Source organism: Rhinopithecus bieti, unplaced genomic scaffold (genome assembly GCF_001698545.2).
Source record: "Rhinopithecus bieti isolate Rb0 unplaced genomic scaffold, ASM169854v2 scaffold_1558, whole genome shotgun sequence".
NCBI classification, from domain to species: Eukaryota; Metazoa; Chordata; class Mammalia; order Primates; family Cercopithecidae; genus Rhinopithecus; species Rhinopithecus bieti.
The window spans coordinates 185600-193015 of record NW_016803701.1 but is presented as its reverse complement, the minus strand read 5'-3'; the positions used below and the strand labels follow the sequence as shown (position 1 = coordinate 193015).

Sequence of the window (7416 nt, the reverse complement as noted above, 5' to 3'; positions counted from 1 at the left end):
AGGAAGTAAAAGAATTACCTCGGGACTGAGTTTTGATGGATAATATAGCCTAGTTTGAAAACCTAAATACACACATTTGCCACACTAATATTTTTTTATATTTTGGCAAATAGTTATATCTTTAATAAATGGTTAAATTCCAAGAAAAATTTTGGCTCACAAGCCTTATTTCATCTCTTATGTTGGACCTTTAGAGTTATCAGTCCAAAATGTTTATGACTCAGTGTCTGATAAATTCTTCCTTCCAGAAAACTTTAATTCTTCTTGTTTACCTCAAAGTTCAATATAAACACATTAAGTGCAAAGTCCTATCTAAAATTCAAGTTGTTGAAAAATACATTTTCCTTATTCATGTAAAGTTAGTCATGTAAAATATGAAACATCAAGAGTAGTGTCTCCTAAATTTTAAGTTTGAAATGGAAAGACTTTACATGACTTAGACTTAATATGGCTTAGATTGCATGGCTAAAACATAAATAGGCAATAAGTCAAAACAGGCTGAGTGGTTATTGATATCCATTGCTTAATTTACAATATGACAACAATGATTTCTCTTATATTTCTTTTGAGGAGAAGTAGGATATAGAAGAGATTGAGTATTTTAAGGTAACCAGAATGCCCTTGGAAAAGTTTTCTTTTCTGTTCTTTTTTTTTTCTAGAGATAGGGTTTTGACATGTTGCCCAGGCCAAGCTCAAGTGATCTGCCCACCTCGGCCTCCCAAGTTGCTGGGATTACAGGTATGAGCCACCACGCCTGGCCCCTTGGATAATATTTATTTTTTTAAGATAAAATAAGACTCTAGTGGGAGCTGAACGATGAGAACACATGGACACATGGGGCAGAACAACACACCTGGGGCCTGTTGGAGGAAGTAGGGGAGGGATGGTACGGGGAAGAACAGCTAGTGGATGTGGGGCTTAATACCTGGGTGATGGGATGGTCTATATAGTAAATAACTGTGGCACATGTTTACCTATGTAATAAACATGCACATCCTGCATATGTACCCTGGAACTTAAAAGTAGATTTTAAAAAAGAAAACACACACACACACACACATATATATATATATACACACACACATATATGCACACTAAGGAGTTCCAGAATTAATTCAATGGATAATTAGCTGGTTATGAAGCCAAAAACATGGCCCTGCCCCCGGTTTATAGATATATAGATAGATAGATGATTGATAGATGGATAGATATAGATCAATAGATGGATATTGATAGAAAGATATAGATCTATTTCCCTTCAGGGTATTGCACTGATATACTGCATATTGAGATAGACTATGACATAATGTATACTGGAGTTGAAATACTCTCAGTCCCCATTATTTAGAAGAGATTAGATCCTTAGATTTTCTTTAACTAAAATTAAAGAACCATATCCGAATTCCACAGAGAGGAAAACATGTCTTAATGAGTACTCAGTGGGTGTTAAAGTAAGGGCAATGACTAGAACAAAAACTAACAGGAAAACACGCCAATCCATCTTGCTAGCATTTTAAGACAATATACCACCTTCATTCTCTCTCTCTCCCTTAAACTCAGTGCCACTCATTACCTGTCTTGCCTCCCTCCCTTCATCTCTCCAGCTCGACACACGTTCCCTTATTTTATTATATGATTTATTCCCATTTGTGGAATTTTCCAAATGATGTGGAGAAAAGGTTTTTCTGGAGCTTCATCAAAATTCTTCTCTAAGACTATAAGAATAAATTAAAGCAGGCGTGTGGCATCCCTGCTGGTGGGGATTGGCTCCCCATGTTTAACAGTGTAATCTAATATTAACAAAATTAATTGCTAGGCTTGAGTACCCTCTAGCTCACATCAAAAGTCTTCAGCCTACTGTTACAAGTATATATTTTCAACATGGTTTTCTAGTCTATATTATGTAGATACTAATTAAGTCCTGTGGTCATTTTTTTCCAATAATAGCTTATTTCCAATAGTAGCAATTGTTTTTATTGGTTTAATTTATATTTTTCTATGTTTATCATCACATCTCTTACCTCTGATTCCAATTTACCAATTATTACAGTTTAACAGCCAAGTTTTAAATATTAAATATGTTTATATTTTAAATATATTTGTTATATATAGTACATATAACATTATATGTGTGTATGTATATATGTGTGTGTGTGTATATATATATACACACATATATACACACACCAGAAATTTGACATTTTTTATTCCAAAAACAAAAGCATCCAGCAAAGAAGCCAAAAACATGGCCCTGCTCCGGTTTAAACCTTCTGACTTCAGGGACATAATTACAGCAGAAACTGACTTAGGTCCAATTACATGCAGGGCTCTAGCTGGGTGCCTCCTGTTTCTTCAAAGATGAGTAGCCAGAATTTAGAATTTAAATTGTCAGCTCAAAGAAACACAGGGTGTATTTAGTTTTTGCTACTTAAAGACTCATCTGAGAACCTAGAGGGGAAGACTCCTATGTCATTCATGTATTTCTCTGAGCTTGACCCTAGGTTTTTAGGTTAGAAAGGGGTCCTAGGTTCCTGAAAAATTGAAAACTTAACACTCTTTTCAATTACTTTGTACTTTATGAAATAACTTATGGCCAGAGCCTGCTATTCAATGCAAATGAATGTAACTCTATTCTCCCACACTGCATATAAGGGATGGAGGGTGGAGAGGGGGAGGGAAATGGAGGGGAAAATGAAAATCTCTTGAAATAATATAGTAATTAGTTTCTCTGTTTGAAAGTTTCATTAAACAGCAATAATAACCAGCAGTAAGTAAACTGCCACCCCCAGGAGAGGGAAAAATGTCAAATTTCATCCTAAAAGACTTTTGTGAAAACACAGGCAGTCATTTCCATTTTATTCTGAAGATTTATTTCATACCAGTCAAAATTAATTCAAACCTGTCACCCAGATGCAATGAGTGTGAAGAACTAAACTTACTGTCATCAGATTTTGCTATGTCTCACCATCTCTAAATATTGAATGTGGATGGCAGAAATAGACTATTATTTGAAATCTGTGTTAAGGAAGCTTTAGCTCAAAAAAACACATGCTGATACAACAGTGTATCATATACAGGTAATCATATACATGTATCATGTACATGTAATAAAACCAGGGAAGGGGAGAGGGGCTCATTTTAGCCTTCCTGAAAGAAAGGCCTTAGTGTTAAATGCTATGTAAAATGATTTCACTCACCACTAAAGAAGTGACATATTTGAAAAATGATACAGCAGTTCTTTGAAATTCACTAAGGAGTTCCAGAATTAATTCAATGGATAATTAGCTGGTTATGGAGCCAAATCACAACTTGCATGTTGAAATTAAAATAGTAAATAATCATTTCACTTACTGTATGACTTTTTTCCTTGTGAACTGAAAAAATTTATTACAAAGTATGAAATTAGGGAAACTAGTATGTACATATTTACAGGTATTTATGGAACTTCAAATTCTATTCCAGGTAAATTTGAATAAAAATAGTTTAAGCAAAAGTCAGTATTCTTTCTTTGACAAGGCAGGTACCCTAATTCTGCTACATGAAGTTGGCATAATATATATTAACAGCCAATGTCAAAATCAAAAAACATTATAATTCACATATTATAATAGACAATAATGTTAATGATAGGTAAAATGTATGCCTAATTCATTTAAACAGATTCCCTTCTCTTGTCACCCATCAATCCAATTGCAGCAAAACCCAAATTAGTAAGCTTTTACCAGTGTCATGCATTGCATGCATTGCACTAAATGAGTATGTGGTATATACACATAAAGAAATGCTTTCAAGTGAGTTTCAACTACCCTTCTTTTGGGGCTCTAGAATATCAGATTGACAAATTGGCACCCATTTGGCCTGTCAAAATCCATTAAAACCTTGGTCAGTATCTTCTTAGTGTCTAGGAAGGCAGCCAACACCACCTCCCATGCTTTGTCAAAGGTCAGACATATGGCATGTCTTGTCTCTCCTTAGAGGGGTTTGTCCATCTTGGGAATCTTTAAACATGATTCAAGTTTACTAGTCTCAGCTCTCTGATGGGCTCAAAAAAAGTTATGATTCCACCAATTATCTGGATTTTTCTTGTTGCAAGGGAAGAAGACACTATTTTAATAGTTTCCTACATACTATGCAGAACTAGAGGTGACCTAATAAACATTTGTCTGTATTTTTAATTGTTGTAAATATTGTTCACAACAGGTACATAATATTCCACTGCAAATATCTACCATAATTTACTTGACTATTGCACTGTTGTTAAATGTTTTTTTCCAGTTTTTTACCATTAAGAAAGCAATTGCAGTAAGCATATTTATGTATATAGCTTATTTTGTATTCAGTATTATTTCCTTAGGACATGTCCATAAATACAAAATAGGTGGTTAAAAAAGAATAGGGTCGGACTCCAGCTGATGGGTTTGAAGCAAGTTCTACCATTGATTGATTGTCTGTATTCTTCAGGTAGTTGAGTAATCCTCCAAACATTTTTTTTGTAAAATATTTTCATTTTGCAAAATAATAATAGTAGCATCTGTCTCTTAAAGTTGCTGTGAGAAGTAAGTGAAGTAGCACAAATGCAGTGCCTGGGAGTGGATCACTATAAGGTAAGCATGCAATGGTTGTTATTATAAGATAATATTTTTATAGATTTTTACAAACAACTTTCTATACTTATTGAGCATTTCACATCATCCTAAAATGTATAACAGAAGCCTGCCTTTAGAAATCTTTGACATTTATTTTCATCCAGAAAATGTAAGTTCTCTTATGTACACTGTTTTATTATCACATATGTTGTATGATACAGTAAAAACACCAGGGCTGTGTATGAAGGCGAATATACTTGGGCTCAAATCCTGGTTTTGTATTTAATCATTTACAAACTTGAAAATTATTTTTAACTTCTCGATTTTCAGGTCGCACATGATATTAATAATCACTCCTAGTCATTAAAAGGATTAGATATAATATAGGTAAATTACTTAGACATATTACATACTCAAAATAGGTTTCTCATCCTAAGTGCACATTAGAATTACCTAGAGATCTGATGTCCAGCTGCATCCCAAGCTATTCCTATCTAAATTTGGAGGCTGGCCCCAAGTCAGTATGTTGTTACAGCTCCCTAGCTGAGGCAAATAGTCAGGTTGTCAAACCACTGCCTCCTTATCATGTTATGGGCTTAATAACAACCAAAATGTATAAATGACTTTATAATTTACAAATCACTTCCATAAACATAATTGGATTTGATTACTACAAAATATTTGAAGCATTATTTTTATTGAAAATGCTTATATTTTTACAAAAGTACATGGATTATGAGCTATGATAATGAGTCATGTTGGCACAATTCCCTTTGCTCTACCTCAAATTCAAGGTATTTCACGTTAGCCCATACAATTGTCACCAGATCTGTTTACAAATCTCTTGTCACATTTATATCATATATCATAACACCTCAAGCACAAAATATTTTTTATGTAAAAAGCCAGCCAAATCCTTCACAAAATCTCTGCAAATAAGGGTCAGGACTTTTTTCTGCCTCTTACTCAGTGACCTGATCATAGATACACAGACAGATGGATAAATAGATAAATAGAATACTAACAAGTTGCAAATAACTTCGTCTTATCTGTAGCCTGTCACCCCCCGCCCTTTCTTTGCTATGAACACCAAGAACCTAGGTCTATAGGCATTAAAAACACTGTAGAAACTTGCAAAGAGTAAAATAATTAGTTGGGATTTCAGAAACATTGATTTTCATACAGAATCCAAGAGAAAGGGCCTACTGATGAATGAGAAGTGGTTTTCTAGATTATTGTAAAACAAGGATTTTGTGAAACAGCAGCATATGTTACTCCCTTCCACCACCAAAAAAGCTATAATATGCTTTTTCTGTCCCTCCATGTATGACTACTTGATTTAGATGACTCATATTGTCCTGTAAGTTTTTACAGCTCAGTTCTTAATGGATTTTGTATTAGAACCTTATAATTTAAGAAATTTAAAAAGGTATTTTCTTGGACTATTGAAAAAGTACCTGTTTGGGCTATTTCAAAGATATATGGAGTCCCAAGATATGAATACTTGTTAAAATAAGAGTATTGGTGACATAATGGTATAGCTTGAAAAGCAAACAATATATCTTTAAAATAAATTATACAGGTTTAATAGAAAATGATACCTCAATATCACTGGCCAATGTGATGTAAAAAGTCTAGCTGCATTTAGCCAATAGATGTGACTATTTTGATTGGCCTCTAAAATTCCTACTCTTGCTTCTAAGTATCCTTGTAGCCTATTTTTAGATATTACAATATTATGAAACATTCCAAAAGATGCATACAAAATAAAACTCTGCTGCTGACTCAGCTTCTGTTGTATCTTAACCCAATAATGATATATTGAGAATTAAGACTCTGTATACTATAGTATATATTTTAATTATACTTTTATAAACCTGAATAAAATATAATTAAAATGTACTTACTCTAGAGCTACAATATGAGAGTCTATTATTTTAATGCACACATTATAGAAAATGTAATTGATTTCCTAACAAAACCAGAAGCTCTTCCTCATAACCCGGAAAACTAATCTCTATGCTGGGTAGATTTATTAGGAGTTATTATTATCTTAAGCTAAAAAGTTAAAACAAGTAAATATTTTATAATGTGTCATTATTAACAAATGTACATTGATTCCCTCCTCTCCCCAGATTTTTTTCCACTCTATTGTTCACTTAAGGAAAAAGCAGGTTGATTTACTTATTTCAGTATTTTCTTCGCACTCAATTTGGGTCTGGAAAGTACCTTGTGAGTATGATCTCTAATGTTTCTTGCTGATGTGTAGCAGGATTATTCCTGTAGACTTATGAAAACAGAATCCCAACACAGAGTACAAGATGGTGCTCCATGACATGCCATTTCCAAAGACATAGCACAATGCTTCTTGTTATTGTAACCAAATTCTCATTGATTAAAACAAAAACTCAGGCTGCATAAGGCTGCATAAGACAGCAGCTGCAAGTAGTTATCTAAGCTGTATCTACATAAGGCAATTTTTACACAGTAGTGCTAGCAAAAAAAAGATCATTTATTTATCTGTCTTTTTCAATCTATCATTATAAATCCAGAGAAAGATTAATAGTTCTTCAGAAAAGTATTTTAATAAGTCAGACATTCTTGGTTAAAACAAAATTTTGATGAAATGTTTAGTATGGCTCAATAAAATAAACGCTAAAGTATATATGGAATTGGGGGGTTTATTCAAAAAATTTGTGACAATCATTTGATGAAGAAAATCTGATTAACTATTTTCTATTTGGGAATAAAGAGATAGCTAATTACCTCCTCAAAATAGGTTAAAAATGGGATTAGGTTGTTGAAGAGAGAGAATAGTTTTTTTTATCAG

At 33.3% G+C, this 7416-nt stretch overlaps 1 long non-coding RNA gene across 1 annotated transcript in view; it reads left to right on the top strand.

Moving 5' to 3' along the window:
* The window catches only part of LOC108514870 (uncharacterized), a 25355-nt gene that overhangs the window by 427 nt on the left and 17512 nt on the right, over window positions 1–7416 (top strand). Inside the window, exons 2-3 of the long non-coding RNA XR_001881363.1 lie at window positions 4545–4604; window positions 6722–6818. This is a non-coding gene — a long non-coding RNA (uncharacterized LOC108514870). The remainder of the gene's footprint in view (window positions 1–4544; window positions 4605–6721; window positions 6819–7416) is intronic.